Source organism: Carcharhinus amblyrhynchos, chromosome 5 (assembly GCF_965287045.1).
Source record: "Carcharhinus amblyrhynchos chromosome 5, sCarAmb.v2.hapA, whole genome shotgun sequence".
In the NCBI taxonomy this organism is placed as follows: Eukaryota; Metazoa; Chordata; class Chondrichthyes; order Carcharhiniformes; family Carcharhinidae; genus Carcharhinus; species Carcharhinus amblyrhynchos.
In genome coordinates this window covers 83,226,849-83,251,557 of record NC_137328.1, presented here as the reverse complement: position 1 = coordinate 83,251,557, position 24,709 = coordinate 83,226,849, and the positions used below count along the sequence as shown (strand labels likewise).

General features: G+C 43.9%; 1 protein-coding gene across 3 annotated transcripts in view; it reads left to right on the top strand.

Annotated features, from left to right (window-relative positions):
• Positions 1 to 24,709, top strand: part of rhobtb3 (Rho related BTB domain containing 3) — a 127,853-nt gene that overhangs the window by 33,101 nt on the left and 70,043 nt on the right. The window lies entirely within an intron of this gene.

Sequence of the window (24,709 nt, the reverse complement as noted above, 5' to 3'; positions counted from 1 at the left end):
GGCATGAATGGCAGCAAAATTCCATCTCATAACTTTCCATATTGTGAGAATATCTTCGCAATAGTGGACTCGGCTAGTTCAAGAAGGACCACTACCTCCCCATCAATGAGCAATGACGGAGCGGCAAAAAGGTCAACTTTGCCAATGATAGCCACATCCCAAGAATGATTTTCTATTTTAATTTACGTGTCCCCTTTTAATTTTTTTATGGCATTGCTTTTCAGCAAGTTGCAGTCTTTTGTGCCTGAAATAAAGAAGTGAAAGGCACCATGCTTATGGGTGCCCACAGTACATCTTTAGTACCACCTATTTTGATTTTCCCTTGCTTGCTAATTTACCTTGGGCAAATAGTAAAGTTTTAACTTTATTTATTAGTATCACAAGTAGGCTTACATTAATACCACAATGAAATTACTATGAAAATCTCCGAGTCACCACACTCCAGCACCTGTTTGGTTACACTGAGCAAGAATTTATCATGGCCAATGCACCCAACCAGCACATCTTTCAGACTGTGGGTGAAAACTGGAGAACCCACGCAGACACCAGGAGAATATGCAGACTCTATACGGACAGTGACCCAAGCTGGGAATCAAACCTGGGTCCCTGGTGCCTGGTGAGGTAGTAGTGCTGACCACTGTGCAACTGTACCACCCTATAAAGGAGTAATGAATCCCTAATCTGCTATGTATACAAAATAAAAATATCTGGGGACCCAAACGAAGTAAAAAGTCTGACAACACCAGGTTTTAGACCAATCGATTTATTTGATAATAGGTTGGACTAAAGCCTGGTGTTGTCAGACTTTTTACTGTGTTTACGCCAGTCCAACGCCGGCATACCCACATCATAACCCAAACAAAACCAGTGGTCTGTTACTCAACTTCCCAGTTCAGAGATAGGGGTTAAGCTGCAACAGTCTGGTTATATGAGTCAAAGAATGCAGAAGCTCTACAAGATAGTTTGATGTCAGATCATTAAACAATTATGTCAGTATTATAGCCCCTTAAGTTAATGTATACATGTGTACTTTAGCACACAAAAGTTTACAACCATGATCTGCAATATGGAATGAGGCAGAGATCATTTGGAAATGTGTACTACGCTGCACCCCTACGTTTACTGCATGGCTTTGTAGCTGGTGTACTTATTTAATTGGGCATTAGCTTCAAGCTTTAAGTATGAACTTAACGCATTGAACTTGCTATTATTGATCTGATATAAAACCTTTACTGTAGTTCTGAAAAACTTTATAAGCTTTGGCAGCCAGTCAACTGCTTCATCGAATGAATACCTCTTGTCTGAGGAGACTGGTGACATGAATATAAATATAATGTGCTCTCAGCTCTGGGCTGAGGACTTTGTCATGGAGTGAGACTTTCCCACGGGAAAGTTAAACGAATAACTTGTTTTCTTACACAACAGGATGAGTACCACATTTTCTATCAACTGATTTTCTTACAAGGGGGGAATGAATCACTTCTGCAATCCAATTTGCACATGTTTTGCTTTCTTCAGCCCATCAGGAACAGTGTTCATATTAACATTTTAATGTTTACTTGCACCTTCTGCTCTGAAGATGTAGTGTGCAGCATCTTTTTGTATGCTTTCCATTAGTAGTTTCTTTAATTGTTCTATACTGGTAACATTTGAAAGTTGAGTTCTATTTTATATTCAGTTGATTAGAGGGCTCCAATCCCCATTTGTTTTTGTAATCTCTCGTAACACATCCAATTGGATAAAAACACACTCTTTCCAAGTGATGGCATTCAGCTGCTTCATTCAACGCACATGGTTTTTGCACAGTCATGGTCAAGGTAATCTCCAATAACAACTTTGTCACACACAGCCCTCTACTCACTTCCAATTCTGTTTGCTTCTGTATCTGAGTCTGGAGTACAAGTAACTCACAATTACACTTGCCAACTGCTAAGCTTTTGACCTTTATCTGTCAACAAACTTCTGCAGCTGTTGAGCAGCTCGCTTTTCCCAATCTGATTTTTGGCACTCTTTCTCTCTGAAACCTGTATCCCCTCTCTCCCACACTGATCGTTCTCCCGAATATATCTCCTCCCTTTGCTCTTCAAGCTCAAAGAATGCCAGAGTTTAAGTTAAGTCACAAGTAGGCTTACATTAACACTGCAATGAACTTACTGTGAAATTCCCCTAGTCGCCACACTCCGGCGCCTGTTTGGGTACACTGAAGGGCAATGGCCATTCCACCTGACCAACAAACTTTTTGGACTGTGAGAGGAAATCGGAGCACCTGGAGAGAACCTATACAGACATAAGAAGAATGTGCAAACTCCACACAGACAGTGACCCAAGCCAGGAATCGAACCCAGGTCCCTGGCACTTTGAAGCAGCTGTGCTAACCACTGTGCCACCATGCCAGCTCCCAGGAAAAAATGGTTTAGTCACCGATCAGACCTCACTGCACCATGTCAGGCACTGCTAGGTCTCATTCTCCTCTGCTAAAATTATTAATCCCTCTGGGATCATCCTGGACAGCATCTTTTTCCCATTGCCAGCAGTCTTAAATTACTCTCCCTATCCAATCTTTCAACAAGTTTGAGGAGTTCATGGATTACTTTATCACAAAGATTTGGACCATCCATTCAGCTGCCTCTACTATTACCCCAAATTGATTGTTTTTCCCCCTAGCAAGCAGATCTTTCTCCAGGCCATTCCTGCATCTCATGATGTGGAGATGCCGGCGTTGGATTGGGGTAAACACAGTAAGAAGTCTCACAACACCAGGTTAACGTCCAACAGGTTTATTTGATAGTAAACAAGCTTTCGGAACACCGTTCCTTCGTCAGATGAGTGGAGAGTTCTGATCGCAAACAGGGCATATGAAGGCGCACGCAGTTTACAGAATACTGATTAGAAGGCGAGTTTACAGCTAATCTGCTATTCAAGTCTTAAAGTTGCAGACAATGTGAGTGGAGATAGCATTAAGCTTAGGTTAAAGAGATGTGTAATGTCTCCAGACAGGACATTAAGTGAGATGTTGTGAGTTCAGGCAAGTCATGGGGGTTGCAGATAGTGTGACATGAACCCAAGATCCTGGTTGAGGCCGTCCTCGTGTGTGGAACTTGGCTATCAGTTTCTGCTCAGCGACTCTGTGCTGACCTGAACTCTCCACTCGTGACGAAAGAACAGCATTCTGAAAGCTTGTGGCGTTTACTATCAAATAAACCTGTTGGACTTTAACCTGGTGTTGTGAGACTTCTTACTGTGTAATCCTGGATCTCACATTTCTTACATTTCTCTTCTATCTCTCCACAATGTCTGTCTGAGTTCACCTTGTCTATAAAACTCATCCCTTGCTCCCTTGACCACCTTGTCTGTAAAACTCATCCTTGCTCCCTTGACCCCTTTCTCACTAAGCTGCTGATCATCTCATTTTTAATCCTGGTCCCAAGCTGACATTGTAAATGGTTTGCATTTCTTGCCAGTTTAAGATGGCACCAGAGCGTGGTGACTTCTTGTGAGATTTTCCCAGCATTCCCTCTAACTCTATCTTTTATTCTTGTTCTGTGCTCTTAAAATTGAACTCTAACTCTCTTAAACTCTTGCCCTAGCTATGACTGTAATATTATATTTCTGTCTTTGATAGAAGGGTATAAGATGTTGAGAGGTATAGATCGGGTAGATTCTCAGAGGCTTTTTCCAAGCGCTGGAATGGCTGCTACGAGAGGACACAGGTTTAAGGTGCTGGGGAGTAGGTACAGAGGAGATATCAGGTGTAAGTTTTTCACTCAGAGGGTGGTGGGTGAGTGGAATCGGCTGCCCTCGGTGATGGTGGAGGCAAATTCGTTAGGGTCTTTCAAGAGACTTCTGGATGAGTACATGGAACTTAATAGAATTGAGGGTTATAGGTAAGCCTAGTAGGTATGGATATCATCGGCGCAACTTGTGGGCCGAAGGGTTGATTGTGCTGTAGTTTTTCTATGCTCTTTTCTATGTTCTGTATTCTGCACCCACTCCTTTGCTTCTCCCTTACTTAGCCTATCTGTAGAATGTTCCCATCCTGCCCACCATGGGAATTGTACCGGCTGGGGGACAGACCTTGCAAAGGTCTGTTGACCTCAGGCAGGTTTTTCTGGTTTTAGGGTGAGCGTGGCTGGGAAAACCTGCCCTATGAATGGTATGTTTTGTCTGTGTAGCGCACAAGAAATAATACTTTTCATTTATCCCAATACATGTGACAATAATCCATCAAATCAAATCAGCTACTGTACCAACCAGTTGATGTTGTCTACATGGACTTCAGCAAGGCCTTTAACAAGGTACGCATGGTAGGTTGATGTATAAGGTTAAATCTCACCGGATCCAGGGTGAGGTATCTAAATGGATACAAAAAGTGGACAGAAGCTAAAGAGTGGTTGTAGAAGGTTGTTTTTCAAACTGGAGGCCTGTGACCAGCAGTAAGGCCTCAGAGATCAGTGCTGGGTCCATTGTTTATATTAATGATTTGGATGAGAATATGGTTAGTAAGTTTGCAGATAACACCAAGGTTGGTGGCATAGTGGACAGTGAAGAAAGTTATCTCTGATTACAACAGGATCTTGATCAATTGGGCCAGTGGGCTGATGAATGGCAGATGGAGTTAGATAAATGCGAGGTGACATATTTTGGTAGATTGAACCAGGACTTATTCAGTTAGTGGTAGGGTGTTGGGAAGAGTTGTAGAACGAAGAGATCTAGGGGCACATGTTCAAAGTTCCTTGAAAGCGGAGTCACAGGTAGACAGAGTGGTGAAGAAGGCATTCGGCATGCTTGGTTTCATTGGTCAGAACATTGAATAAAGGAGTTGGGATATCTTGTTGAAATTGTACAAGACATTGGTAAGGCTGCACTTGGAATTCTGTATACAGTTCTGGTCACCCTATTATAGAAAGGATATTGTTAAACTTGAAGAAGTGCAGAAAAGACTTATTAGGATGCTACTGGGACTTGATGGTTTCAGTTATAAGGAGAGGCTGAATAGACTGGGACTTTTTTCTCTGGAGTGTAGAAAGCTGAGGGGTGAACTTATAGAGGTCTATAAAATAATGGGTGGCACAGATCAGCTAGATAGTCAATATCTTTTCCCAAAGATAGAGGAGTCTAAAACTAGAGAGCATAGCGTTAAGGTGAGAGGGGAGAGAGACAAAAGTATTCAGAAGGGCAATTTTTTCACACAAAAGGTAGTGACTGTCTGGAACAAGCTGCCAGAGGTAGTAGTAGAAGTGGGTACAATTTTGTCTTTTAAAAAGAATTTATTCAGAAGGGATATGGCCAAATGTGGGCAATTGGGATTAGTTTAGGGGTTTAAAAAAACGGCGACATGGACAAGTTGTGCCGAAGGGCCTGCTTCAATGCTGTAAACCTCTGTGACTCTATGACCAACCTTACAAAACTACAGTCATCACCATTCTCCCCCATAGGAAACTCTTCCTAATCCAAATGTCTTTGCATTTCCCCTCTCTAATGTTGCCGCAAGTTCTTGACATGTCTTATGTGGTCCTTCATAAGCAAGTCCTCTTCCTTGGAGACAAACAAACTGAAGGCTTTCATCTGTTCTTTTTGTGGGGCTGTCTCTGAGTAGAGAAAGATTTGTGCAGCTTTTTGAATGTCATCAGTTGAAATTAATTGAAGTAATAATTATTGAAATAATTAACCTGAATTCAAAAGAACTACAGCAGTTCACAGAAGAGTTAAATTTGAATTAAGTTAATCATGACCAATGGGGACAAAGGACTAAATTCAGCTGCCAGAATAATTCGTAACATGAATTTGTGGAGCAGTTCACTGATGGAATAGTGATTTATGATTATCCTTTAATGAATGAGAAATATCAGTAAATTAGAAGCAAAGATATTTTTGGCACAGGTAAGTGAATTCCTGAACTGTGACTCCGAAATGGCAATCGTTCTTGTCTTGGAACTTGGTGTAAGCTTTACATCCAGTCCAGAATTAAAGTTTTCTAGTGGCACAATATGTTCATGTATCAATGTCCTGCAGATTCAAATAGTTAGATTTTATTATTTCTTTCCAGAAATTTTCATCAGCTTGGGCGATGGGAAATAGTGTAAGAAATGTGTTTCATAATGTGCCAAGTGTTTCATAACATGGGATGATCAATCTAACTGCTTAATTTTAGCGTATTTTCATGTGGAAAGTTATTGAGTGGCATTAGCATGTCAGGTCACACATCTACCTCAAGGAATGATACATGGGCAGTGGTAAGTTCTTGGAGGAGAAAATAAAAACTAAAAGGAAAATAAATTCTGTTGGTTCCAACTATTGAACTGCATGAAATTGTGAAGGTGATGTTCATCCCTTAGAATAAATCAGAAAGATTTTTGAAGACATGTAATGTCACTGAAGTTGAATTGTTTTGCTTTGAGAATTGCAATGGAAGTATAAAATTCAAGTCTTAAATGAGTTACAACTCTTAGGGCATTTAAATCAATGGCTAGAAATCAAAGAGGTCACAATGTGATGCTGCACAGTGAAATCTGCTGACTTGAAAGAAAACTATTAAAAATCTCTTGTATTTCTTGCATATTTTTGTTTAAATATTATACAAAAGTAAGATATTAAGACACATGTAACTGTATTCTGGCTGCACCTGGCACAACTCTCTCTCTGGGTCACTTCTTTAACATGGTGGAGAAGCTTTAGTAATGTCACAAGAGCCCTTCTCTAGGTTGGGCTATCTATAGCAACAGGATCAGGGATAGTCCAGACAAAGTCCAAGCAAAAAAGCCCTCAATGGCAGAACAGGCAAAGGGAGACCCCTGCATCTCAGCAGCTGCAAGGTAGGTAGCACGGTAGCACAGTGATTAACACTGCTGCTTCACAGAGCCAGGGACCCGTGTTCGATTCCCGGCTTGGGTCATTGCCTGTGTAGAGTTTGCACGTTCTCCCCATGTCTGCGTGGGTTTCTTCTGTGTACACCAGTTTCCTCCCACATTCTAAAAGACGGGCTGGTTAGGTGCATTGACCTGAACATAAGAACATAAGAAATAGGAGCAGGAGTAGGCCATCTAACCCTTCTAGCCTGCCCCGCCATTCAGTAAGATCATGGCTGATCTGTCGTTGCTCAGTTCCACATTCCCGCCCTCTCCCCATAACCCTTAATCCTCTCTCTTATCAAAAACCCATCAACCCGCGTCTTAAAAATATTTAGCGAGGTAGCCTCCACCACTTCAACGGGCAGAGAATTCCAGAGATTCACCACCCTTTGAGTGAAGAAGTTCCTCCTCAACTCCGTTCTAAACCGCACCCCCTTTATCTTGAGGCTGTGCCCCCTAGTCCTACTATCCTTTCTGAGCAGGAAGAGTCTCTCCACCTCTATCCTATCCATCCCATTCATCATCTTATACGTCTCAATGAGATCTCCCCTCATTCTTCTAAACTCTAACAAGTACAAGCCTAATTTATTCAGCCTCTCCTCATAGCTCAACCCCCTCAACTCCGGCATCAGCCTAGTAAACCTCCTCTGCACTCCCTCCAAGGCCAAAATATCCTTGCATAAGTACGGCGCCCAAAACTGCACACAGTACTCCAGCTGCGGCCTCACCAATGCCCTATACAGCCGCAGCAAGACCTCCCTACTTTTATATTCAACCCCCCTCGCTATGAAGGCCAGCATCCCATTCGCCTTCCTGACCACCTGCTGCACCTGCAAGCTGGGTTTTTGCGACTCATGCACAAGGACCCTGAGGTCCCTCTGCACCATCGCCTGCTGTAGTTTTTCACCACGTAAGTAATAATCCTTCCTACCATTATTCCTACCAAAGTGGACCACCTCACACTTGCCAACATTAAATTCCATTTGCCATTTCCTGGCCCATTCGCCCAGCCTATCTAGATCCTTCTGCAGACTCTCCACACCCTCCGCACAATTTGCCGTTCCACCAATCTTGGTGTCATCAGGCAATGGACCGTGGTGACTAGGGGAATTTCACAGTAATTTCATTGTTAATGTAAGCCTTATTGTGAGTAATAAATAAACTTTAACTATTAGTCCCAATCATTGTGGTTGCGCGCACATCATTTAAATCTGACCACCAACCTGTCAGGATTGATGATGTTATCCCAATTTCCCCAGTGCCGAGTTCAGGCCTCTTCCAAGGCCTATTTTCCAAGTGCCATAAGAGTATAGAAATGGTGATAGGCACAGGGCTAGGAGACCCTAGTCAGAAATTTGTGGAAAGGCAGGAGAAGCATAAAAGCCATTGGACACCTCTGTTGGGATAGGGGTATCTTTGGGCAGCAACCTTTGTGACAAAGCAACCCTTTTCAGTATACTCTCTGGTCACCCACGTGGGGAAGGGTTAGAAAAGTTGCCCTAGAAATAGGCTGCCCCACTTTCCCATGGATAAAAGCAAATTACTATGGATGCTGGAATCTGAAACCAAAAGAGAAAATGCTGGAAAATCTCAGCAGGTGTGGCAGCATCTGTAAGGAGAGAAAAGAGCTGATGTTTCAAGTCCAGATGACTATTTGTCAAAGCTTACAGATGCTGCCAGACTTGCTGAGAATTCCCACCTTCCCCTCACTGGGGAACAACCCGCTATGGGATCATCATCATTGTAGTTAAGGGAAGAACAGGGAGAAAAATGTTTGCAAATATGTTGAACTCTCATGGATAATCTCATGAGTGATTGAGCAGAACAAAGGGCAATGACCATATCATGTGAGCCATCAAGAATCCAAATTGATATTATTGCTCTCAGTGAGACCTGCCTTCTAGGGGAGGAACAACTAAAGCCACAAACAGGGATACACTTTTTACTGGAAAGGAAAGGCTGACAATGACTGTCATGTCCATGGAGTTGGAGTTGTCATCTGGAATTAGAGCTTGCCTGCACTTCCAAAATTCCCCAGCTGTGTCAATGGAAGACTTATGACATTTCACCTACAGCTCAGCCATAACTGCTATGCCACCATCATCCGTGCTTATACCCTAACCCTTGACTCTGATGAAGATGTTAAGGAAACATTCTATTTTGATCTTGATGAAGCCATCATTCACATCTCAAAAGAAGAAAAGATATTAATGTCAGAATTGGCTGTGACTCCAAAGGCTGGAGCAGATCCATTTGGAAAAACAGAATGGAAAAGGCCAATGTAAATGGCATCCTCCTGCTGACAAAATATGCCCAGCATGGCCTCGTTATAGCAAACATCCTCTTTCACCAGAAAGACAAATACAAAAACATATGGAGGCAACCTAGACCAAAGCACTGGCACCTCCTGCATTATGATATTGTTTGGAAAAAGATTGAAGTGATGCATGTATCACTCGATCCATGCAAGGGCTGATATTGCGGGACAGATCATTGGCCTGTTCAAATGGTGATGAACATCCTTCTCGCACCAAGACATCACAAGGCCCAGACATCCAGGAGGAAGAACATCGGTATTTCAGCCTGACTAAAGAAGCCTGACCAAAGAGAAGAATTCCAAATGCCGCTCTCAACCAGTCTGTGAAGTCTCAATTTCGGAGCAGTGGGAACAAATAAAATCAGCTTCACAAGACTCCTGTGCACAGACCATTGGGTTTGAGCATTGTCATCTCCAGGACTGGTTCAATGAAAATGATCCTGAAATATGTGATCTCCTGGAACAAAAATGAGGAGCCTTCATTTTCTGGCAGAACAACCCAAGGTCACAAATCACAAAGACAACATTCCAACAGCTCAAGGTCAATGTCTAAAGACAAATCCAGATGATAATTGACATGGTAGGAAGAGAAAGCATGAGAGCTCCAACAATATGCTGACTAACTTGGCATACAAAGGGTTTTTGAAGCCAGCAGAGCCAACTTTAGACCAAGATCAGATGGACAAAATTTCCCTCATTTACAGGATGGTGTTGAGGATGACAATACTATCCATCAATGCAGGAAAGAACATTTTCAACAACTCCTCAATTGTGAATCCACAGTGACAGTTTATAGTCTCCGGGTATCTCCAATGGGTGAATCACCATCAATGGAAGAGCTTCAACAAGCATTATGAAAATGGGTAAAGAGCAACAAACCTGCAACCCTAATGATAATCCATTTGCGGTCTTCAAAGCTGGTGCGCTTTGTCTCACATCAAGACTCCATGCACTTGACTGATTTCAGGAATGTGACTATTGTAACTGCAGTTGTAACTATTGTAATAAAGGAAGATAAATCATGCTGTGGAAAATATTTCCCTTTTGTTTATAATGGGGAAGATCCTGACACACTACTTCCTGTGCCTGAGGAAGTCTTCCTCGAAACAGTCTGGCTTTAGACATTCGAGGAGAAGCTCTGACAAGCTCTTTGTTGCCAGATAAATCCAAGAAAAATGTTTAAAACAACACAGGAACTCTTTATTGCATTCATTAACCTAACCAAGGCATTTGAATCAGTAAATTGTGAGGTTCTGTGATAATGCTCCAAATGTCTGGATGTCTAAGAATAATCCTGTAATTGTTTCATTGTGATGCATTGCAAATGTCTTGAGTTGGGGATCAAAAATAACCCCTTTAAAATTTAGTTGGGTCAAGAAAGACTGTGTAATAGTCCCTGTACTATTTACAATGTACATGACATGGCTATTCACCGAATCAAAGGTCAACTATCATTATTAAATATTGTATGGATGGAAAGCTCTTTAACCTCAGTCATCTCTGTGTCAAAACTAATCTGACCACCATTGACATAGATGATCGACAGTTTGAAGCTGACTAATGTCATTGCCCATCCTGCAACATATTTGCAAGCCATTCTTGATCTCCTCAATTTTGCATACAAGAAGCTTGGCCTGTCATTGAATATTGCCAAAACTCACATCAACCCACACCTAGTCAGCCAAGTGTTCCATTTTCCATATCTGTTAATGGAGAGGCTCTGGAATATATCAAGTACTTCCTATACCTTTGCAGCTACCTTCCTTTAAAGGCCAACACTGACAGGGAAATTCAACACTAGATCAGCTGTGCCAGATCCATTCTGTATAAATTGTAGCAGTGGGTAATTGACAACAAAGACACCCACAAGTTAACATGAGTCCTAGTTGTACAGTGCAGTTGTCACCACGTTCCAGTACTGCACTGAGACCTGGAATGTGTATCAGTACGCATAAGAAGGTTAGAGAAATTGCTTCAGCAATAATTCCATTGCATTTTCCAGATTCAATGGGAGGACCATTGAATGAATGCTAGTGTCCTTCTTGAAGGCAGCTCTACACATGCTCAAGCAAACCACCTACAGAATCAACCATAATGGACTGAAAACAGTGTCTAGGTGGTTGGAAAGTGCCTCCCCTCCCAGGATTCATTTCCACAACTTTCAAATGGCCAACGGTCCGGGAGAGGACAAAAGAAATGTTACAAAGGCCCTTTTCTGCTTGAAGTGTAGCAGCATTGACATTAATGACTGGGGGAATCTTGCTACTAATCACTCAAAATGGCAACAACTTGTCCATCAAGTTGCATCATGCTATGAGTCGCATCTTAATAATGAGGCAAAGTGGCAGGAGAGAGGAAAAGTAAAGGAAGCAAATCTTACACTCTAAATCCCACTGGCCCACGCAACATCCTACATCCAGCATCCTTTGGGCGTCACTGAAATTTATTCCCCATCCCTAATTCCCCTTGAGGTAAACACAATCAGACTATATCTTGGGCTAGAAACTATAAAACAGGTTTATTGCGCTTTAAGCTGGTAAATGAACAGCAAGTAATTCATCCAAACGAAACAGTTACAGTAATTACAAACTTCACTAGTCTCTCCAGGAATATCAATCAACAAAAGTGCTTCTGCAGCAATACTGGATCTTTGAAACATGATCCCTTACAGTTTCTACAGTGGTTCACTACCAGAGAATCTAGCCTATTTTACCACTGTCAGCTTCAGAGTAACTGCTACCAGACAGAAAGTCAGCTTCAGATCTAGTACATTAAAAAAATTGTAATCTGTATTTGGGAACCTGACACCTGTATATTTTTCTGTCTCCTGACCCTCTACCATCTCTGTAGTGCCAATGTGATGCTATTTCGAAGTGGCCAGCCACTAATTGGGCCAGAGGCAAGCTCAGCTCCCAATTAGTGGTACTAAGCAATGCATGGAGACAGGAACTGGCTTTAGATTGCAATTCCCAAAGCAACACTGCAACTATGACATGGTTTGCTGTTGCCTTGCAAGCGATTAGACAGGAGATTACTGGGCCAGCAGCATCACGATGCAAATAAGTGGCCAGTCACTGGGAAGGTACTTGACTCACTTTATTTGAATCATCCTATTTTTACATAACTTTTATTCATTAGCCACATCACATAATTGCTTCCTGCATTGCTTTTGACAGCTGAGCACTTAAGTACCCCAGACTATTCTGCTTTCCCAATCTCCAATTGGAAAATCTCCTTCTGACCCTCCCCAGCCCATTAAAAAAGCTCTTCAATGAACTTTTGCAGGCTATTAGGAGATGAGTGGGTTTCCACCCTCGCTTTAAAAATAGCAGCATGTTCCAGACACAGTGGAAGTCTGACAGGCTATCCGGGAGCACTATTTTCTAAACACACCTGCATTCCACCACCTCCCCATGGGTGTTTGAAAATTAAGCTCACTTAGCTTAGGGCTTAAAAACATCCCATGCTTCCCGTGTTAAACCGGGCTATCAAACTGACTACAAAGCAAATAATACCTAAGCAGATATGTGTCAGGAAATGATTCTTGGGGATAACATTTTCTACCCATTCCAAACTTCCTGTTGCAATGGAATTTTACGGCCTCGCTCAGATGAGACCGTAAGATCCTGCTGGAGGCCAACAGTGATTTCCATTGTGGGACCGATTCTGGCGTGGGCAAGGTGATAGAATTCAGACCTTTGTTCCTACATTCAGATCCCACTTTCCTAATATGTCAATTTTGGCTTTTGTGTCTTCCCATTTCTGGGTTTCCCACTCCCATTCATGTTTCCAGCAATTTTTACTGGCACAGGATAAAGGTGTCGATAGTGTGCTCATGTGCAGACTCTCACCCTAGCTGGCTTCATTTCAGGGATGGGCAGTTTAAAACCACACCCCCCACAGCCAGCAATTTTTGTGGTGTCAGACCCCTTCTATAAGAATATGTGATTTGTATTACCTCGAGAAATCATGAACCACAACTGATTCTCAATCCCAGGGAATCAAAAATATAACAGTCACTTGATCCTGGAATTCTTTCATTGACCAGTTTTGAATTATAACAATAAAAACAGTTTGGTCCTTTTTAATAGTTAGATACTATAATGTAATTTGCATGTGTTTTTACTGCAGTGAATGATTATAGGGTACTGTGCTGTCTGTTACATTGATCAGCATTGGGAAAAGTGCTATTATGCATTCAAAACTGAAGAAAACACTCCTTGATAATTATAAGGTCAGCCAAAATAATTTAAAGGTCCACGGTGCCTTAGGCTTGCAAAGTAAATGCTGGTCTGCAGCTTTCACATTGTGAATAAAAACAAACATCTGATTGACAGGCAATCTGGTGTAGTTTAGGAAAAAGCATAGTCATGTTTTTCCAGTTTCAATGGACTTCATTGCTTCAATTTGGAAATGTTTGTTTTGACAGCTGGGGTCATTATGAGCTTGTGCTTGATTTTCAAAAGTTAAGGAACCACGTATCTCAACAGGTGGATGTAGCAATAGTTTAATTACCAGTTTTCAGAGATTGATTAAAGATTATTTGTCTTTGATATGGTTACTAAATAGATGTTTTGTGACAATAAATTGATTACTTGAGAGGGATTTAACTTCTTTTAAATGACTTCTTTGAATGAGTCTTGATGTTTGTCATGTGAGGAACCTGTCTATCATGATGAAAATCCCAAAACTGGCCAAAGTGCCACGTCTGAACCTGGCGTGCCCCATCTTCACAAGGGTGGAACTGGAGTCAGACTGAGATTCACACATGCATGATTACTTGACTATTACTATGACTATTACTTACGTGGCGAAAAACTGCAGCAGGCGACGGTGCAGAGGGACCTCGGGGTCCTTGTGCCTGAGTCGCAAAAACCCAGCCTGCAGGTGCAGCAGGTGGTCAGGAAGGCGAATGGGATGCTGGCCTTCATAGCGAGGGGGATTGAATATAAAAGTAGGGAGGTCTTGCTGCAGCTGTATAGGGCATTGGTGAGGCCGCAGCTGGAGTACTGTGTGCAGTTTTGGGCGCCGCACCTGCGCAAGGATATTTTGGCCTTGGAGGGAGTGCAGAGGAGGTTTACTAGGCTGATACCGGAGTTGAGGGGGTTGAGCTATGAGGAGAGGCTGAATAAACTAGGCTTGTACTCGTTAGAGTTTAGAAGAATGAGGGGAGATCTCATTGAGACGTATAAGATGATGAATGGGATGGATAGGATAGAGGTGGAAAGACTCTTCCCGCTCAAAAAAGACAGTAGGACTAGGGGGCACAGCCTCAAGATAAAGGGGGGGCGGTTCAGAACGGAGTTGAGGAGGAACTTCTTCACTCAAAGGGTGGTGAATCTCTGGAATTCTCTGCCCGTTGAAGTGGTGGAGGCTGCCTCGCTAAATATTTTTAAGAAGCGGGTTGATGGGTTTTTGATAAGAGAGGGGATTAAGGGTTATGGGGAGAGGGCGGGAAAGTGGAACTGAGCCACGACAGATCAGCCATGATCTTATTGAATGGCGGGGCAGGCTCGAAGGGCCAGATGGCCTACTCCTGCTCCTATTTCTTATGAATGGTGGTGCAGGTTCGAAGGGCCAAATGGCCTACTCCTGCACTATTTTCTATGTTTCTTATGATTTGTGGAGGCAACTGGCCATCTAAATCACCAGCTGCCTTCACTGAAGTGTGAAATCTGGAGTGTGCAGATTAGAATAGCTAAGAGATAGACTGAACTTGGTGGGTTATTTTAATGGCCAGAGTACTCCTTTGGAGTGGTAAGATGTCCTGTTGGCTAGAGTCCGAGGACATCTTTGAGAGAGGTAAGGTACTCTTCAGGAGAGTTAGGCATCATTTGGTAATGTTATATTTTTACGCATAAAATCATTGGAACTGTCAAGCTGTCAAACAGCAGCAGTCCATCTGCCAAAGCTATCCAGCAAGTGCCAAAGTTGTGAAACCTGTCAAAGCCATCCAGAAAGTATCAGAGCTGTCAAGTAACTGTCCAAGGATACTATGTAACTTGACATAAAGGGGCAAAGGGCAAAGCTGACTGGGGGCATGAGTTGGCATTAATTTGGCATAATGGATATGGGGCTATAGGTGTGGGTACAGGGGCACTAAGTTGGTATGGGGGCCATGGGGCAACATGAATTGGCCTAGGAGTTGTAGAGGCCATGAGGAATGGGTGTAGACATGGGCTAGCATAGGTTGACATGGATGGAACATGTGTGTGTATGTATTTGGGGGGGTGGTGGTGGGGAGGGCGGGTGAGGGCTAGAGGGAATTGTTTGTTTAATTATTACTATTTATTGATTTAAACAGTGCCAGGCATTACAGCAGGCCTTGTACCTATCCAGCCTTTGCAATGGGCAGCCTGCATATTCATTCTAGGGCTGCCAAACCACCACTCCCCCAACTGAAAATCCCACCTGCAAGCAGCTGTTTTTAAAGGGGAGGTTTGCTAAGCTGGGAATTGAAAATCTGGCCCCTGAGTGTGTTTTTTTCAATATGACATGTGTTTGAGTGTGAGGTCAATTAGATTGTTAGAAGTTGATTTTTTTCATGTCTATTTAAAATAAATGGTTCCTGAGGCCTGCCAATTATGGACACTGAGTAAGTGGCTCTGGAGTTTTTATGGAGCTGGGAAAAAGAGGAGACATGGAGGGAATACTTAGGGACCTTAGAGGGTCATGGGCATGAATGGGCATGGCGGAAGGTGGGATGTGTGACAGTGAGGTGGGGCATGAGGACTGCCGGTTTGAGGCCCTGACTTTCATCACAACAACTGGGCCAATGTCCAAGTAAATGGAGGCAGGCATTCCAGCTTCCTGGCCTTACCATCCACTCTCTGCAAGTGGTAGACTTGCTTCCATCCCTTCCCTGCCTCTTGGACTGGAAAGGGGAGACTTTTTAATGGAGATGATTCTGCATAGACAGGAAGTCACCTGACTTGACCTTCTTGCCACCGCCTCCATGAAAATCCAGCCCAATGTATTATAGCAATGTTTCATCTCTGCGCATGTCCTTGGGGAACAGTTTTGAGCCCATATAGAAGTGTCTGTTAAATACTCGTCTCCTGCGCAATGCAAATAACCTCCAGTGATGTTCCACTTCTTACCCACATTAATCTATGGACTTTCAAGACTATTTCCAGCTGAAATCTCATTTGTTGTTTGGAAAAATAAAGATAAGCAATAAACAAATTCTCTATCACTGAACATAGAACATAGAACACTACAGCACAAACAGGCCCTTCGGCCCACGAGTTGCGCCAATCACATCAACACCTACCAATCCATAGACGTATCTATAACCCCCAATCCCATTAAATCCCATATACTCATCCAGAAGTCTTTTAAAAGACCCAAATGAGTTCGCCTCCACCACCACTGACGGCAGCCGATTCCATTCGCTCACCACCCTCTGAGTGAAAAACTTACCCCTAACATCACTTCTGTACTTGCCTCCCCGCACCTTAAATCTGTGTCCTCTTGTAGCGACCATTTCAACCCGGGGAAATAGCCTCTGAGAATCCACCCTATCTATTCCTCTCAACATTTTATAAACTTCTATCAGGTCGCCTCTCAACCTTCGTCTCTCCAGGGAGAAGAGTCCCAGCTCCCTCAACCTAACTTCATAAGGCATGCCTCCCAGTCCAGGCAACATCCTTGTAAATCTCCTCTGTACCCTTTCAATAGCTTCTACGTCCTTCCTATAGTGAGGCGACCAGAACTGCGCACAGTACTCCAAGTGAGGCCTGACAAGGGTCTTACTGAACTTGAATGGGATCCATTGAGTAAATGTGATATTAGAGTTCTGCAGACTCTGCTCAGCAAATAACATCAAAATTCAGGCTGATAATTTTCAGAGAGGAAGGGAGGCAGTGGCAGCAAGCCAACTCAATTTGATTCTGTGGAAGGCTCTGTGTACATTTGGCCAGCATCATGCTGAATAATGTACTGATCGTACTTTGCCCTCTGAGCAAATTTCTGACATTGAGCTCAACCATTATTGATGAAAATTTGTCTTGGGAGCATTGTGGATAAACTATGAAGCTGGGCTAGCGCTTAATATAAAAAAGGATAGCAAGAGTTTTTATAAATACATAAAAAGGAAGAGGCTGGCTAGGGTGAACGTTGGACCCTTAGAGGATGAGAGGGGGGACTTAGTGGTAGGGGATGGGGAAATGGCTGAGGCCTCAAATAACTTTTTTGTTTTGGTCTTCACGGAGGAGGACGTGAATAATTTGCCGGGTGTTAGCGATGGAAAGATGGTAGGAGTGGAGGGCCTGAATGAACTATTGTTACTAGAGAGGCGGTGCTCGACAGACTGGAGGGACTGATTGTGGACAAGTCCCCAGGACCGGATGGAATGCATCCAAGAGTTCTGAAAGAAATGGCGGAGGTGATAGTGGATGCCTTGGTGATTATTTTCCAAACGTCGCTGGATTCCAGGGAAGTGCCGGAAGATTGGAAAGCGGCTAATGTTACGCCATTGTTTAAGAAGGGTGGCAGGCAAAAGGCGGGGAATTATAGGCCGGTTAGTTTAACGTCTGTTGTAGGAAAAATGTTAGAATCCGTGATCAAGGAGAAAATAGCGAGGCATCTTGAGGAGAATTGTTTGGTAGAGCAGACACAGCACGGTTTCGTTAAGGGGAAGTCGTGTCTGACGAATTTATTGGAGTTCTATGAGGATGTGTCTAGGGCGGTAGATAGAGGAGAGCCGGTGGATGTGGTGTTTCTTGATTTTCAGAAGGCGTTTGACAAGGTGCCTCACAAGAGGTTATTACAGAAGGTTAGGGGGCATGGAGTTGGGGGTAGGGTGTTAGCGTGGATAGAGGATTGGCTGTCAAATAGGCAGAGAGTGGGGGTCAATGGGTGCTATTCGGATTGGCGGTTGGTGACTAGTGGAGTGCCCCAGGGGTCGGTCCTGGGGCCTCAGCTATTTACCATTTATATAGATGATCTGGAGGAGGAAACCGAGTGTATGGTGTCGAAATTTGCTGATGACACCAAGATTGGTGCAACGGCAAATTGTGCAGAGGGTGTGGAGAGTCTGCAGAAGGATCTAGATAGGCTGGGCGAATGGGCCAGGAACTGGCAAATGGAATTTAATGTTGGCAAATGTGAGGTTGTCCACTTTGGTAGGAATAATGGTAGGAAGGACCATTACTTACGTGGCGAAAAACTGCAGCATGCGACGGTGCAGAGGGATCTCGGGGTCCTTGTGCATGAGTCGCAAAAACCCAGCCTGCAGGTGCAGCAGGTGGTCAGGAAGGCAAATGGGATGCTCGCCTTTATAGCAAGGGGGATTGAATATAAAAGTAGGGAGGTTTTGCTGCAGCTGTATAGGGCACTGGTGAGGCCGCAGCTGGAGTACTGTGTGCAGTTTTGGTCGCCGCATTTACGCAAGGATATTTTGGCCTTGGAGGGAGTGCAGAGGAGGTTTACTAGGCTGAGTCTGGAGTTGAGGGGGTTGAACTATGAGGAGAGGCTGAATAAACTAGGCTTGTACTCGTTAGAGTTTAGAAGAATGAGGGGAGATCTCATTGAGACGTATAAGATGTTGAATGGGATGGATAGAATAGAGGTGGAGAGGCTCTTCCCGCTCAGAAAGGACAGTAGGACTAGAGGACACAGCCTCAAGATAAAGGGGGGGTGGTTTAGAGCGGAGTTGAGGAAGAACTTCTTCACTCAAAGGGTGGTGAATCTCTGGAATTCTCTGCCTGTTGAAGTGGTGGAGGCTGCCTCGCTCAATATTTTTAAGACGCGGGTTGATAGGTTTTTGATAGGCAAGGGGATTAAGGGTTATGGGGAGAGGGCGGGAATGTGGAACTGAGCGACGACAGATCAGCCATGATCTTATTGAATGGCGGGGCAGGCTCGAGGGGCTAGATGGCCTACTCCTGCTCCTATTTCTTATGTTCTTATGTTTTAGAATAAGAATTTAGCAGTATGGGAAGAAGCCATTTGATCATCACATCTGTGTCAGTTCTTGAACACAGTAAAAAGTCTGACAACACCAGGTTTTAGTCCAACCTATTTATTTGATAATATACTCACAAGCTTTCGAGGGACACCCTCTTCTCCATTCACCTGAAGAAGAGGGTGTCCCTCGAAAGCTTGTGAGTATATTATCAAATAAATAGGTTGGACTAAAACCTGGTGTTGTCAGACTTTTTACTGTGTTTACGCCAGTCCAACGCCGGCATACCCACATCAGTTCTTGAATGCATTATTCACTTTGGCCCAATTCCCTGAACTTTATTAATGTTCTTTTTTTAATGTTGTTCTTTCAAACATTTAGCTACTTTCTTGAAAGCTGATATGGATTCTGTTTTTATCACTGTAAAACCCTTCAGTGTAAAATGAAATCTCCAAGCCACTCCCTTCAATCTCTTTGCTGATAATTTTAAAATGTATAGATTCAAATTAGTGAGATGAGATCCTTTTCAAATCCACTCATTATTTGGAGCCTCTTGATCTGACTTCCTATGAAACTGCACTGTCCTTTGTGAACATAGTCCAGTATTTTCTTTTAACTAAAGCCTCTCATCCCTGTTAGCTCAGGTTGCTCTACCTTTTCCATTGGCTTGTCGATCTTCTTTTGCTCACGATATGGAGTGTTGGAGTGGGGTGGGCACAGTAAGAAGAATCACAACACCAGGTTAAAGTCCAATAGGTTTATTTGGTAGCACTGATGAAACAGCAGTGCTCCAAAAGCCTGTGCTATTAAATAAACTTGTTGGATTTTAACCTGGTGTCGTGAGACTACTTCCGCTTGAAGTAAGTTACAACATTCTGCTCAAAACAAACTATAACACACTAAGTGGCAACCTAACCAATGAGGGTGCCATGTTGGCACAGTGGTTAGCATTGCTCACAGCACCAGGGACCTGAGTTCGATTCCCAGCTTGGCTCACTGTCTGTGTGAAGTTTGCACATTCTCCCCATGTCTGCATGGGTTTCCTCCGGGTGCTCCAGTTTCCTCTCACATTCCAAAGGTGTGCAGGTTAGGGGGATTAGCCATGCTAAATTACCCCTTAGTGTCCAAAGGTGTATAGGTTCGAAGCATTAGCAGGGTTACAGGGATAGACTGCAGGATGAACCTAGTTAAGATGTTCCTTCAGAGAATTGATGCAGACTTAATGGGCCAAATGGCCTAGTTTTGTACTGTAAGGATTCTGAGTTCAATTTGAAAAGTTTTACGCTTTGCGCACCATATGCCTCTCTTATAAAACTTGTGACCCCATAAGCTTTCTCGATGGTTTTAGTTAATTCCACTTCCTACTGTTAAAGAAACCTTATCTAAATAGCTAAGTAATTTTGCTGCTGCTTATATTTGTGCCAAAACATTAAAAAATATTTATTCAATACCACTAATACTACTGCTTATCACCACCTTACAATGCAAATGAAATATCAAAGATTTTCCGGGTGGCATGGTGTCATAGTAGTTAACACTACTGTTGTCCCACAGCGCCAGGGACCTGGGTTCAATTCTGGACTCGGGTCACTGTCTGTGTGGAGTTTGCACATTCTCCCCGTGTCTGCGTGGGTTTCCTCCGGGTGCTCTAGCTTCCTCCTACAGTCCAAAGATGTGTGGGTTAGGTTGATTAGCCATGCTAAATTGACCCTACTGTCGGGGGGATTAGCAGGGTAAATATTTGGGGTATGGGAATAGGGCCTGGATGGGGCTGTGGTTGGTGCAGACTTGATGGACTGAATGGCCTCCTTTTACACTGTATGTATTCTATGATTTTCCTGGCCTTAGGTTGGTGAATTGGATGGTAGAGGGACCAAGGGGAATAGCAGGGAGCTGTATCTGCTTGGCTCCCCTTTAAAGGTCCCAGTTGTGGGTCATTTAGAGAACCCAGTTGCACTTCGCTGGTAGCAGAATATTCCCCTCCTTTCTGCCCTCCCCCACAGCATTGAGAGGCTGTCAGTTTGATAGAGGCAGCTTCCCTGTGGCAGCCCTAAAGAACAGGACAACAGTATCAGAGGACACTCTCATGGCCCTAATGATGCAAATTGTTCCCCACTAATCCAAGGAACCTACTGCCTCTACCCACCCTAAATAATTTTTTTTATATGATCAGAGGATGCCTCCATGTTGAAGCATCCTCTCCCGGTGGTGCTGTTCAGCCTCCAGAGGTGCCTGCTCTCTGGCCCAGCAGCATCCAGGGCCCACCTACTGTACTTTATTGGGCAGCGAGTTCAGAGGCCGACAATTAGGAGGCCACTTCCAGGAACGTCCATGTGCTGGTCTCATTCCCAGCAAGTGTAAGCTCAGAATGCCTGTCTGGTCCTAAAGTTGGGGCCCCAAATCCCACACCACAATTCAGTCCTGTATGAAGTGGTATTATGTTATTGTTCATTCAATGTAAATAATGGTTCCCAGCTGCTGTTACAATTGGTTGAATTGATTTGATCTCATCTTTTTGCCAAGTTTTGAGTGTGCGCTGAATCTGGCCTCTTAATCTCTACATGTTTGTCACAACTTTACTTGCTTCTGAATTTCAAAGCAGTGAAACCACTGCAGTAGCTTCAAATGGCTTTAAAAACTTTAAAAAATGACCAGTATTGGGCCATAAAGATGTTGAACCTCCAAATATAGTTGAAACAGAGAAACTGTCACCATTATTAAACATATCTAAATAAACAGCGGGGTGATTCTCCCATCCCGCCATGCTAATTTTTTAGCACAGCGGGCTGGGAGAATTGCGTGTCGACTGTTTTGCGGGTTTCACGCATGTGTTCCCGACACACGTGCGTCTCCGAGAGCTGGATATCCGCCACTGTCGGAACTAGCAGGAACACCAGGTAAGTCATTTTAATATATTTTACATCTCTTTTTGATGTGATTAGCAGGCCCAGGACTGAATTCTCTGGGCCCACTAGCATCTCCCACCGAGTCAGGAGTATTTCACTCTAGCCAGGTTCAGACTAGCTCCCCACTTTTGGGGAACTAGTGGGATGACCCCGCTGGGGTGAAGAGGGAGCAATCAGGGCTCACCAAGTGGTCCGGCAATGTGGCGGTGGTGCCCTGCACACTCTGGCAATGCCAGCCTGTGCCCCCTGGCAAAGTGCCCATATCCAGCGGGAACCTTGGCACTGCCCACCGGGCATGGTACAGTGCCAAGTGGGTGGAGCCTAAGTGACAGAGCCTGGTGCAAAGTCCCACTGCCACTCCGCATGGGGATCACTTGGGGCTGAAGGAAGGGAGGGAGGCCAGTGATTAGGGTGGGCAGGGAGGTGGGTGGTCAGCAAGGGGGATCTGCTGGGGGAGGCGAAGTTCAGCAGGAGCTCGGCTGGGGGGTTGAGGGGGATCATCACTGCTGGGGGGAAGAGCTGGAGATTGGGAATGAATGGAGGAGGAGGTCAGGGCTGGCCCACGAGTGAATGGAGGATCACGATCGGGCTGTGGGTGTGTCTGCAGAGGCAACACTGCAGGGATCCTGGGTTGGCCAGCAATCAAGCTGGCCAACAGATGGGAGGCTGACAGTTTGTGAGAATAGAACCAATGTATTGAGTCAGGGTGACCCTTTCTGTACTCATGATCTAGCTGGCTTAATTGTATCATCTGGTCCTCTCCAATTTTTGTGAGTCAAGCCAGTTTTTCAATGAGTTGTGATTCATGGCTCATCAGGAGAGTTGTGAGCCATCACCTGGATGAGGGAACCTTTTGAAATGTAAGCTCTAAAAGTATTAACATACCAACCCATGCCCCTCCACCCACTTCCAGTGATCTCTCATGCTTCCATGCCAAACCAGTGCCTCTTCACTCACCCCAATGGCATTTCATGTCAACCTATAAAGCTCCAACCATCCCAAATTTCAAATCAAATTTGTGATTTTTAGAACCTGCAGTGAAGTTGCTCAAAATAGTTAGCTTGTGGTTGTGACAGCTGTAGAATAAGGTGCTGCAATTCTACTTCGGGGTAACTTTCTGGCAGGGTGGAAATTTTGAATTTGATTGGGTTTGATTTGATTGTCATATATATTAGCATATGGTGAAAAGTATTGTTTCTTGCCCGCTATACAGAAAAAACATACCATTCATAGAGAAGGAAATGAGAGAGTTGTAAGATGTATAGAAAGATCAACTTAATGCAAGGTAGGTCCATTCAAAAATCTGACAGCACCAGGGAAGAAGCTGTTCTTGAGTCGGTTGATATGTGACCTCAGACTTTTGTATCTTTTTCCCCAAAGGAAGAAGGTGGAAGAGAGAGTGTCCAGAGTGCACGGGGTCCTTAATTTTGCTGCTGCTTTGCGAAGACAGCGGGAAGTGTAGATAGTGTCAATGGATGGGAGGCTGGTTTGCGTGATAGATTGAGCTACATTCATGACCTTTTGCAGTTCCCTGCAGTCTTGGGCAGAGCAGGAGCCATACCAAGCTGTTATACAACCAGAAAGAATGCTTTCTATGGTGCATCTGAAAAAGTTGGTAAGCACTGTAGGTGACATGCCAAATTTCCTTAGTCTTCTGAGGAAGTATAGGCGTTGGTGGACTTTCTTAACAATAGAGTCGGCATGGGGGGGACCAGGACAGGTTGTTGGTGATCTGGATACCTAAAAACTTGAAGCTGTCTTCTACTTAGACCATGAACTCTTCTACTTAGACCGTGACTTCTATCCCTGAGTTAGGCCTCATGAGAAATGAACCATGCCCTCTTGGCAGGATTCCTACTGCTATGTGTAAGGCTGTTAGAATGAAGGGGATAATCTTGACAGGGCACTGTCAATGAAAAACACAGCTGCAAGAGTAGCGAGGGACAATTAGCACGCAGATGCACCTGGAAAATTGGACCTTCTATGGCAGATGCACCTGGAAAATTGGACTTTTTATGGCCTTCTTCAAGATAAGGTTAAGTGTTTGTGTATAGACTCGAAGGAGATGAGGCTGCAACAAGATCCTTTCTCTCCACAAGGAAGTCTTGAGGTTAATGCTGCTGTTTCTTAGGATCTGTCACCGGTTTTTCTGTGGTAATAGGAAAGGATAGTCGAACAGGTGGACTTGAGGAAAATTTGAAGAATAAAGGCTGGAATTTTACTGCCCACCTGTCATGAGAATTGGATTGTGTGAGGGGTGGAAAATGGGAAGGTCTGTTGACCTCGAGTGGGATTGTATATTTTTGCGATGAGCAAGGTCATAAAATCCCACCCAAAGAAACCTCAATTCCTGATGTCCATAATCATTGTTGGGAAGACATTCTGACTTATATTTTCTGCCTGAAAACATGTATTTTTGCCAGATTTAGGGTGTGATTTTCCAGCTTCTCTGCAGTGTATTTTCTGGCAGTTGAGGCAGTTTGCCATTGGCTGCCAAGATACCCTGCCAATTTTTACAGCAATTTGCATGACTCTCCCATCTCACTGGTGGGAACCCACCACAGGGGGTTGCCTTCAGCAGGACTTAAGGATCCTGCCAGCAGGAAGGGCTGGAAAATCCGACCTTTAAGAACAAAGAAAATTACAGCACAGGAACAGGCCTTTCGGCCCTCCAAGCCTGCACCAACCATGCTGCCTGACTTAACTAAAATCCCCTACCCTTCTGGGGACC